The sequence below is a fragment of the Eulemur rufifrons genome, chromosome 25, assembly GCF_041146395.1.
Source record: "Eulemur rufifrons isolate Redbay chromosome 25, OSU_ERuf_1, whole genome shotgun sequence".
NCBI classification, from domain to species: Eukaryota; Metazoa; Chordata; class Mammalia; order Primates; family Lemuridae; genus Eulemur; species Eulemur rufifrons.
The window spans coordinates 2478356-2490881 of record NC_091007.1 but is presented as its reverse complement, the minus strand read 5'-3'; positions in this window follow the sequence as shown (position 1 = coordinate 2490881).

The following is a 12526-nucleotide window of genomic DNA, read 5'->3' as shown; positions in this document are numbered from 1 at the left end:
AATTCAGTTCATTAAGTTTTCCTTTGACCCCTGATTTTTATTAGGCCCTTGGGAATATGAGATTTTTTTTTTCTCTGAATGTTTCTTGGTGTTGCCTTGAGAGCAAAGGTCTTTCTTTCATGCCCTTTCGAAGTGGAAATCTGAATCAAACATTTAACTTTTTAAAAAAACACATAAAATCACTGGAGGAAAATACAAGAGAATTTGTTTTATAATCTTAAAGTGAAGAAAGGTTTTTCAAAGCAAGATGCAAACCTCAGAGGCCATCCGGAAAATGATTTAATCAATCTCTCTATAGAATGTATATATCTTAAACTTTAATATGGTAAAATATATTGAAGACACATGACAAATGAAAAAATTTGCAACACATAAGACAAAGTTTACTTTAAAAACATATTAAGAGATTTTTTTTTTTTTTTTTTTTTGAGACAGAGTCTCACTCTGTTGCCCAGGCTAGCGTGCCATGGCGTCAGCCCAGCTCACAGCACCTCAAACTCCTGGGCTCAAGTAATCCTTCTGCCTCAGCCTCCCGAGTAGCTGGGACTACAGGCATGCACCACCATGCCCGGCTAATTTTTTCTATATATATTTTAGTTGGCCAGATAATTTCTTTCTATTTTTAGTAGAGACGGGGTCTCGCTCTTGCTCAGGCTGGTCTTGAACTCCTGAACTGAAGCAATCCTCCTGCCTCGGCCTCCCAGAGTGCTAGGATTACAGGCGTGAGCCACCATGCCTGGCCAAGAGATTTTTAAAAATAATAAATGAAGGAAGTGGACAAAGGCAGGTAGCTAAAATAAAAATCATTATATACAGAGTTCCAACATGGAAAGTCACTCAAACTCTGGAAGGGAAGGGGGATTTGCTTTTCATTTTAAACCATATTATTATTTGAATTTTTAAAAACTCAAGGGCCACATAATTTTCACAAGTAAAGGGCGTAGGTTATCACTATGTTACGGAATAGGGCAGTTAGCAATGTTCATTACCAACGGACTTACGCTGGTGTTGTACCGCAGACACATCATGCTCCCTTTGAATATCTTTACTGGGCCGGTCACAAAGCCACACAGGCAGAGCGACGTGTGAATCAATGAGCCAATGAAACTATGAATTTATTGGCAGCATGTGTGAGACATGCAAGTTTGCAGAATCTTTGGATAACCTCAAAATGCTGATAGATTTAGCAAACCTTATTGTTAAAGTTGGCCAGATAATGACTTATTTTGCTGATTTCACCAACAAAGCTAATAGTCCTAAAGGCTTTGAAAAGGTGTAAATAAGCTTTTGCTTTTGGGTGGGGCGGAGCTATTCTTCCAGAACAGAGACTAGCTTGTCTTACAGGAACTGTGACGGCATTTTGGAAACCAAGGCACGTGGCTCTGGGAGTCCAGGGTGTGGGTTCTGTTGTGTTTGCTGCACCCTAACTAGCAGGTGCCTTTAATGGGTTACTTTTCCTATCTGGGCCTCATTTGTCATACGCTGGCTGACGGCGAAGGCTTTTATTCCTCTAAAATTATGTAATGAAAAAAGAAAAATGCAAAACAAAAAATATATATATATATAAGCAGCACCTTCCACATTTTAGACTTGCTCAGGTTCCTGTTTTCCCACACCCATCCTGATGCTAGTTCACTTCCCCAGAGAGGCCCGGCCCAGTTTGTGGACCCGACTTCCGTTCATCTGAATCTGAGTTTTCATCATCCCCGAAATCGCTGGCTCTCTGAGCTTTGGTTGTTTTGATTACTGGAGGGATAGAAGCTCAGAGACGTGCATTAAATACACGTTTCTGGTTTCCCGTGTCATCTATGGATAGATAGATGTCTGTACTTATTTCGTGCCAAATTTTATCTCATTCATTTAGGTGGAGAAAGATTTGCTTGATGGGTTCCCGGGGGTCACCGTGTAGAACTCCCAAACTTCAGCAGGAAGCTGCAAGAAAGCCCAAGTTGTTTTTCTTAGAACTTCAAACGAGCTTCCCCAGTGAGCCTGGGGCAGGCCACGGCACTGTCAGAAAAGCCATTCCCTATCTGTGTCTCTGATGTCCCAGCACACAAGCGCTGAGCTCGGCCAATTTGCTGCGAGCGCGCATCGATTGTCTGATGCTCTGGGCCCTGCGCTGGGGACACAGGGAAGATGAACTGTTAGTTCATTCCGGGGGTTACTTTAGCTCGAAAACTAGCAAGTGAAAGACCATTTGTCAGCAGGTGAAACAGAACCGTGTTGGCGCGGAGCCAAGGGGAGTTCAATTAGGCAGAGACTAATTCGGCTGGGGAAGAGGAGGGGACGGTGCTCGTCCTGCGTGAGGCACAAGCACAATCTCCTTAGAAACAGCTGCTGCAAACAACCGCAGTGCGTGCTCCGCCCTGTCTGTCCCCAACCCCATCCTGCAGAGGAGCCACCAAGGGACAAAGCCGGGAAACCGAGGCCCCTTTCTCTGCTGCGGAAAATGAATCTGCAGCCACACGGCCGCTTCAAACACCCTTTAGGAGAGAAGTGCCGATGCCGCGTTCTCGGGGAGCGGTTCTGCCGTCTTGGCTGGCTTGTCTGTCTGGCAACAAATGCGATGGACAAAGCCACTCCTTTCAAACACAGAGGATGCCTTTATTAAGTCATCTTTCCTTTACACCGGATCTATGGTCTTCAAAAAAAAAAATATGGGGTTTTTGATTGAATTAAATGGTGTGCATGGAGGAGAATTGAGAACTTCTAATTAAGCTTATTTTTCTCTTGTCCTTTAAAATTCTCTTCCTCCCTATTTTTGGATGTACTAATATACATATATACACATAATATACTCATATGTATATTAGTACAATAGTGCATGGTCATTTTCTATAATTATGCATTTAATAGAGAGCTCAGGCTCGATTGTTTTTATTTATTTGTGGTCTTTTTTTTTTTTATATAGGTAGGGATATGACGCCATAGATGATTTTGGAGAGCGCTGCTTTAGAGTCTAGAGTCTGAACCATGATGTCTACCTCTGCTCCTTCCTAGCTAGGAAGTGACGTGGAGAACAAGGAAGCCTTAGACAGTGTGGAAACTCAAAGACTTTCATAACCCAGTTGAATGTTATGAAATGTTTTCAGAGAAAAACACCAATACAACAAAAAATAAGAGCTCAAGGAGAATAAAAACAGTCAATGCAAGTTATGAGTATAAGCATTTAAAGTAAGGATGGGGATTAAATCATTTTACATTTCGGATTATATAACTGTTTACCTGTAATATGTTTTTTTTTTTTTTAATTAGCCATTTTCCAGGATGGAGAGGTCCCCACATGGAGACTGTGGTCCCTGCCTCTTCTTTGTGCGGCTGTGGGGAACCCTGAGGGCTGAGCCCCCGAGTTCAGCCTGCAGATGGTTTGCCCGACCCGCTGGGCACGCGTGGCCCCCAATCCATCTCACTTAGGAGTCATTTGACTTGTTCGTTGAACAGGGTATTTTTATACTGAATCCTCCCTCGGGCTCTGGAGGGAACATAAATCATGGATTGTGAAGCCATGGAACATGCACGGCCTGTGGATTAGCAGATTCCTGGCTCGAGCGCAGAGTCAGCTGTCTACACTGCAGGATTGAAGCTGCAGGCATCCAGTTAGGCCCCGGGTATCTCCTCCAGGTGTGTGTCGTGGCACCCGGCTCCCTCCAGATGCCGCTCACGGCTCTGACTGTTGAATCTGAATCTCAGGCCGGGCCCCTCCCTGCAGCCTCCCCTCCTTCACCTCCCAAGTCCAAGCACAGCCTGAGCTGCGAACCAACTAAGTAGCTCAAGGAAGGCTTTAATGGGAAGAGTATTGATTGATGCAGAGGCCAAACACTACTTGCAAACTTAAACATGTTTCTTTCTTTCTTTTTTCTTTTCTTCTTTTTTCTTTTTTTTTTTTTGAGACAGGTTCTCACTCTGTTGCCCAGGCTGGAGTGCTGTGGCCTCATCACAGCTCACTGCAGCCTCTAACTCCTGGGCTTAAGCGATCCTTCTGCCTCAGCCTCCCGAGTAGCTGGAACTACAGGTGTGCACCATGAAGCCCGGCTAATTTTTCTATTTTTGGTAGAGATGGGGGCCTTGCTCTTGCTCAGGTTGGTCTTGAACTTCTGGCCTCAAGTGATCCTCCCGTCTTGGCCTCCCAAAGTGTTGTGATTACAGGCGTGAGCCACCGTGCCTGGTGACCATGTGTTACTTTTAGAGAATCTGAATGAAGGAAGCTCGGGTCACTGCTTGGGCACGGAGACTGGGCAGAGATTGGGTGGATCACACAGTGACAAAGTCGATCACTGTGCACTCGAAGCAAGGTGCTGAACCAACCAGGCAGGGTGAGGGGCGGTCCCGGGACCTCCGTGGCGCTGGCCACATCTGCTACACAGTGAGAGGGAAAGAGTCCTAGACTCTCCCCACGTGTCTGGGTTTTGTGCTGATGCTTCTCATACTCCACCTACAATCTTTCCCCATAAATCCTCTCGCAGGTGTGCTGTTTGGCTGTAGTTGACCTATTGCTTGTCCTCAGATGCAGTGATATTTCATTTCCAGTTTGTGACATATTAATATTTCACACATTACGGGGATTCCTGGGACAAGCCCCATTTTCAGGAGACAGGAAAGCCACGGTCACTGTAAGGGAGATGTTCCAGCGGCTTTTGGAGTCTTTGGGTTCTAACACATTAAAGCACGTGGTAGAATGCCGATACTCGAAACAGTGAGCATGTGTTTTCTTTTGATTTTTGCTTTCGAGTGGGAATCCATTTTTTTAAAGGACTAATTTGAACTGTGAGCTGCCTCTTGAGTCCCCAAAATGATGCAAACCTTGAACAGAATAGCCTGCACCTCACCTGTCCTTCTCCTAGTGACTGCAAAGTATTCCAAACACCAAGTAAGCCAAGGATACTGCACGCACCATCTTAAAGCGGGAGCAATGTGGGAATAGCGAGAGCATCATTTTTCTTCCCTGCCACCCCGTCCATTTTCCCAGGGTGCATCTATGGACCAAAAGCGTCGGTCACAGTGGTAAACCCCTGATGGAGCATTTCCCAGCCAGGGGTCAGGGGGAGGTGGGGACACAAAGAAAGGGACCTTGCAACCTCCTTTTTCCAGACTCTGTCCTAACTTCATCTGTGCCCCAATTTACAAATTCTTCCCTATCTTCCCAAGCACAGGTTCTTCTGCAAATAATGATCAGGAAATCTGCTTTAGAGGATCGTGCAAAGGTCTGAGCAATGGGGAAAAAAAAGATGCAGGGTTGTGTGTAAGTGCAGGCTTCTCAGCTCCCAGCCGGCTGCGGGCAGCCCTAGCATCTCCCATGCTAGCGGGAGCTCTTTGTCCCCGGTGCTGCTGTGGCTGTGTCGAGTCGGTGAGCATCACCCTAACTTAGGCAGCGCGCCTCCCCTCGGAGCGGCAGTGCCACGCTCTAGAAAGAACATGGGCCTCCGGGGTCTGTCCCACTCAGCCTCGAATTCCAGGCTCTGTTACTTATTAGTGAGCAAGTCATTAGGCTTCTTTGAGCCTTCAGTGTCTCATCACTGAAATGAGGCTAGACGTGTCCGCCTTGCAGGGTTGCTGTAAGTGCCATGTTAAGGGTGCCAGGAGTATACTGGGTTTCCCAAAAATGAGCTGTTCCGACGTTCATACTCTTAAACTGTGACACTTAAGAGAATAGTAAATCAGATTTCTTTTCTTCCAAGGGGACTGCAAACAAGAAGGAGGAGCTGGTCAAAATTTTGGATTAATAGGTTTGAGGCTTAGACAAGGCTACGGTTTGAATATTTGAATCACAGATCTCCACATCTGCAGGATTCTTAATGCCACAGAAGCGCCCTGTGCTTTCTGAATGTCCTTCTTCCTAAGGCTCCCGTGTTTGCCCAGTGGAGAGACAAAATTCCACATGCTGACAGACTGACACACAAAACCCTGACGTTCCTCAGCTACTGTGATAGCCCTTGCCAAAGTTTCAAGCCACAAAAAGAAAAAAAAAAAAACAAAACCCAAAAACCACCCACCCCTTGCCAAGGCTTATAAAAACTGCACAGTAGTTGCACAAAGATTCCAAGCAAGAAATTTCTCCATAACCCCAATTATTTGTGAGGTTGTTCTTTTTTTAAACAGAAAATACGTTCCTTGCTTGAACCAATTGCCGTGTTAAACGTCCGCCTTCATCACTCATTTTTATTAGCAGTCTAAACACAGGCCGTTTCGATGGAGGCCGTGTACGGCACACAATAAAACGGATTCATTTCTCATTTTCCTCTTATTATCTTTCAATTGCTCCGGCTCTTGATGCTGCTGAAAGTGGACATGAAGCGCCGTAGCCATTGCGTTACAGGAACGCGATTGGTGACGATTCCCAACACCCTCGAGCACACAGACGGGAGACACTCTGTCCCCAGCCCCTTACCTTGTCCTGGTCTTCATCACACTTGTTCCATGTTCATCTCATCAAACTGCCCATTTTTCGCAGGACGTTCTTCCTCTCCCGTGTGATACCCCGTCCCCCTCTGGGTCTGCAACTGTCTCGGGTCCTCTTCAGTGAATGTGAACAGTTTTCCCTTAAGAAAATACACACGCAAACACCCTCCACGTTACTCACGTAATTAAGTGTAATTTCTCCAGAAACGAGCCGCCCACAATCACTAAAGACTGAGTCAGAGACTGACTCCCCGAGCTGCGTGCAAATGATACTGTGTGAGGTGGTTTCTGGGTGACAGTCAGTGGTTATGTCACAAGCCAAACAGAGACAGCAGCCCCCAAGGATGCCCTGGCGCTTACTGCGTAGACTGTCACCTTCTCCCCGAGCCCCGTCCACCTTCCTCTGGACTGATTCCACCGCACTCATCACTACGTCACTCCAACGCTTGGTATAGCTTCCTAAAATTGGAATGAATGAGTTTCAGAAAAATAGAGTCTGAAAAAAAAAACAAAAAAACCCCACTTTGGTAATTCAAGTTACTGCCACTTATCTCATGGATAAACATATTTATCTTTTCTTTTTTTTTTTTTAAATAAGAAACGTATGGCAGCTTTCTCTGTGAAGCTCCAAACCGTTTATAATCTCATGGTTCCTGTGGGTTTACTTGCACAGGAGTATTTAACTAAAATGTGGGTCTTATGCAAAGCAGGCAGCATCCGTGGGCCCCTGAGCGACTCATGGCTATTTCTCTATACTTTGTTTCCTCGTTGGTCAAATGAGTATAATGATACCCAGTTCTCCAGGTTGTTGGGAGGAACAAAGAGGCAATGCCCATAAAACACTTAGCACCGTGTCTGGAGCCTATTAGATGTTTCATCAGTGGTGGCTATTGTGTCTGTACCCACTAGCGATGAGGTGACTATTCCGTGACGGGCGTTTTTCTGTGCCATCTTCATTAATCCTTACGATATTTCATATGGTGTCATTATCCCCATGTTACAAAAGGGAAAACTAGCAAGAAGAAGTAAGTTTCTAGCAAGTGGCAGAATTGGGCTTGGACCCAGGTCTGTCCACGTGCCACACCTCACGTCCTCTCCATGCACCATTATATATGCAAGAGCCCGAACCCGACATCTGAGAGAGCTGTGTCTTGGGGCCATTGGAATCTGTGCCATAAATATCTGGTACTTTCCTGCGTTTGAGTCTGCAGTGGCCACATTGGACATTCCTGGGCCCCATCCGGGGCAGAGCTGTCCCACCAAGGCTCCCCTGCCCGGAGCAATGTGACAGGCTCACCCAAGCGGGAACCATTCATTAGTGATTAAATTAGCAAGAGACGAGGTGCTAGCTTCTAAGAGAAGAACTCGTGGATCTTGGGAGATTTATAGCCTGGGAGGTAGGCAGAGGAGGGGTTAGCGGCAGAAAGCTTGTATGACATGATACAAATGATGGCATGTAAGAGAAAAATAGGGCAAAAAAGACAGTTAGGGTCAACTTCAGTCATACAACTTAACTCTGGCTTTTCAAGATACAAGCTCAGCTTCAGAAAATGTGGCAGGGATTTAAAATGATTTAAATATCCATTTCTTTAAAAGGTTGCCTTCCTGGGTCAAAAAGTTAACCTAGCTTTGATTTCTAGCCTTGAATAAATCTTTACAGATGAGATCACTTTCAAAAATCCAAAATGTGCACAAATGAACATCAAGTCATTTGAATAGAAGGGACATCTGGCAGCGTTTGGATTTAGAGCATCCCTCTGGAAATATCACTGACTTAATGATTCATCATTTGAAAGTGATGCAGTTGGGTCAGACAGATTTTTGGCAGCTTCACAAGCAACTGATCCTATTTTATAGAAAGTGGAAAGGGAAGAAAAAGGGGAAGAAAAAGTGGGAGGAAGAGTTGGGAGAGTCTACTATAAAGCTCCAGCCTAGATTCTTTCACATTATCTTGTTTCATCCTCCCATCTGCCTAGGTTACCAACGTCCCTGTAAGCTACTGCACTAGTCCCAGCAATTGCATATCCTGTTCTGTCCTTGTTTCTCTACTTAGGTTCATCTTTTGGGACACTTCTTGCCATATGGATTTGACGCATAGGATTGCCTTCCCAGCTACATGATTGGCTCTTCTCAGATCATCCAACCCACCCTTCTTTCATCTCACATTCCACTTGCCATTTCACCTGCCTCCCTCCCCCTTTCTTCAACTCCAGCCGGGTCTACCAGGGGCGTCCCTGCAGGCCCCACTGCTGCCTGCTATTTCTTAGCCTTGAGAATGACCAGGATGGCACCTCTGCGGCTCAGTGAGGAAAGTGAAACTCGGAGGAGTCAAAGAAAAATTGTTGCTCCAGGTCAAGGCCTCATAGCTAGTTTTGGAGCCAGAACTTGATCTTGAATTCATGTGTTCAGCCTAGTTAACTACTTAAATAGCATATAAATACGGATCCTTCTGGTTCCAAAACTCATGCTTTTAAAACTCTATCCCTCAAAGCACAGAAAACATGTACTGGTTGGATCCTCTATGGTAATTCCAGCCCAAGGTTTCCACCTCATCAACGCTTCGTCTGTGCCCTGGGAGCTGGTAGGTGCTTGATAAAAGTAGCCTGGGAGAATGTGGTTGCAGTTACAGTGGTAACGATTCTGAGTTCCAGTTTAAGGGAGAAAACACTTCTATTGGCAAATACACAGTGGCCCAAATATACCACCAATAAAGACTAGAGAAGGGAAGTCTGACTTTCAATTATCCTTAAATTAAAAGTCTATGCCACGCAGTTGAATATCTGAACAGAAACAATTAGTATCAATCTCTTTATCCATTGTTATCTTCCCCAACCCTTCCACCCATATTTCCATTTTCAAGTTAATAAACGTAAGCCCACTTTAAATTAGGACAATGTTCTTGATTATTTTGCCAGCTCTTCCCTCTGAAAAATGGGTATAATCCGGGTGGTGTTGGTGCAGTCAATAAACGTTAGATGGATATTCTGAGTAAGAGTGTTATGGGGACAGGATGATGGGGGAGGACTGCTCAGCAGGCTGGCTCCTGCATTTGTGGGGTGCCCTGTTACTTAGCCTTCTCTCGCACCCACTCCCCAGTGCCAGCCTTCCCACCTGGGTGCCCCAGGAAGGGAGTATTTGGGCAGAAAGGCTCCCTTCGGCCATGACGGCCGGCACTTTGCCACTGAGGAGACGCCGGCTCATCTGGCAACGCCTGCCACTGGCTGCGTGGCCTTGAGTGAATTACTGAATATCCCTCAGTCTGTGTTTCTTCAACTGTAAAAATGCAGATAATAACCACCTCCCAGGTTCGGGGGAGAAGTCCATAAAAGAATGCTTGTAAAAACTCCTCCCTGTTACAGACACACGAAGAGGACGTGCACAGTAGATTTCTAACACGTCTGCTTCCTACTTTCCTTCTTTCAAAAGCCAACATAGCAGGAGAGACAAATGTTTCCTAATTCCAAAATGAAAACACATGCTCAAAAAAATCACAGCCGCACGCAGATATAAGCCTAATACCATGTAGCGGCTAGCCCAGTATCTTTTAATAATATACTTTATGCCTAACTCAGCAAGAGAGCTTTGGAGAGCGGGATCAATTTTTCTTTATGACGCTTTTACCAAAGGAGTCCATGGAAAATAGGTTAATAGATTTTCCCGCGCGTAACTAGAATGTGGAAACAAAAACTGGGCTGTTAGGAAGCAAAATAAAGACGAAAACCAGCCAGGTTTCTACCTGCTGGATTCAGGATTTTAAACTTTATTAACCAAACCGTTTTCTTAATTGCATCCTCCCTTGGAGAACTGCGAGAGCTATTTATAAAACACTTAGGGCGGCTTTTTAATATAGCATGGACAGGTTTGTAAGGCTCCAGTCTTCGTGTGTGTGTTTCATGGGATCCGTTGGTTCCTTCAACAAGGAAAGCGTTTGTTCTCTTCTTTTCAAACACAAATATCTGCGGCGGCTCTTCATGTGCTTGCCTTTTGGAGGAGGGCTTGTTCTCTCTTTGTTTATGCTAATGTAATAAACTGTCCCTAGGGAGTTCTGGCTAAACATAATATTACATAGTCAGCAACAGAATCAATTATTGTACCAGCAGGAATGGCTAGTTTACTTAATCTCTCTTTTAAAAACAGTCGTTTCTGAAAAGGCATTTAATACCTTACTTACATGGACAGCATCAGGAAACTCCACTGTTAATCAGAAGCATGTTAAATCAAACAGACATGCGTAAGGCGACGGCCAAGCTTCGACAGCTGGATTGACTTTTACAGCACAAAGCTGTAAAAACATTTTATAGGTGGGAGAACCATACAGCAGCCCTGGAGGCGCACACTGGGTGACAAAGCTCGACCTAGATGAATCCAAAGACAGAATTATGCATTAAGTACCCAAGTTCACTTGAATGCACTATTTTTATAGGACAGGAGTACTTGGAAATTAAACACTAATGATGGGAAAGAGTATTTAAGAATTAATGAATAGATAGAAAAGATTTTTTGAAAAGTCCGAGATTCTGAATCGCTAAATGCATGGGTTGATTTATTTTGACAGGTGCAGTTTAGTTTTAATGATTTCAAATAGCACTTTGCAGTAGGAAACCGAAAGTCCTGCTGTGTGTGGATATGTATATGGTCATAAAATCTTGGCAATATGCGTATCACCATAAGTCTTAGTGTCTAAATCTCCATTAAGAGTATGCTGTTCTTCAGGTTTATGTATCAATGAAGTGAAACTACACAGATCTCTTCTGTTCTACTCAATGATGTGACTTTTTGATTATCATTATTTATCTCCAGTTCAGACTACCACTTCTTTCCGAAGAGCACACTGAGAATGTCATCTGCTGGTTGATAAGTCAAGCGCTGGTGCCAATTTTTTAATGTGACTTCGATCTCTCACTTCGCTGTTTGCCTCAGTTTCCCGAAGAGGCAAACATAGGGAGTGGGATCTCCCGGTGAGAGAATTAATTAACATCGATGTAAAGATATTTCAGATCTCGTTCGGAAAGAACTCTCCGTGAGGGAGAATGTTATGCCTGTTACGCCGTACGAGATAAAAGGGAGATGACTGAAGATTTCAAACACTGTGAAAGTTATTGAAGAATTAAAGAAAAAAAAAATCCAGAGGGATATAATTATCTTCAGAAAGACATATATCACCAGACAGACTCTAATACAGTGATGAAAGAGAGATTAAAAGGAAGCTCAGTGAAGCCTTCAGGGATTTGGGCCCCATGTCGCCGGTGAGACTAGCGAGACTCACGTTATAAAAACTCTAAATCAAATATGATCCAGAAGCCGGAATGAAATGAGATCAGTTAGGTTGAAACCCAAAACATAAGACCGCTGACAATCTCTCCCAAACCTTTTCATGACTTACGTATTTTTCGTGCCTCTGATGCCTTTCCTGTGGATCGTAACTGAGGCTTAATCACTGACTCAGAGAGCTCTCCCCGTCCTTTCGAATAGATTTGAATAGCCAGAACATTGAGGAATAGAGGTTGAATTCCTCTCTCCATCAGTCTTCCCCTCCTTGGTAATAAAGTGACATTCCACATGCGGTTGTCTACATAACTTTGGTTTAAATGAAACTTCTGTCCCCTCTCTTTGTGCCAGAGGAACATTCTCGCTTGCAGAACGGCTTGGCATTTTTGTGCACACACAGCGCACTTTGTGCAGAAAGGATCCAACTTCCATCATGCATGAGGCAATCTGACGTCTCATGTTGTCAAGAAACAACTGAAGCCAAAGGGTTCTTTCCGGAAGAGGACTCTAGGATCTGCTCCGGGGTGGCAATTCCAGCTCTGACGCGCATTTCCTGCATGAAGCCAACGCGACCTCTCCTACAGACTTGCATAGTGACCCTCTCCGGGGGCTTGTGTTCGGGTGGGTCCACGTGGTCCTGGAAACGTCTCAGGTTTTGCATTTTTTCCCCCCAGTAATGCTGACCAGTTTTCAGCAATAGGAAATTAGGAATTCTCAAATAAAATCATTTGAGCAAGAAAAAAAAAAATCTTCTTTGGAATAAAGCCCGGCTGAGGAGCAACGATTTTATAAATTTGAAAGGAATGGCCAATTCAAGAGGTAAACGCGGTGGTGTATAAGCGGAAGTGCTGTGCGCATGCTC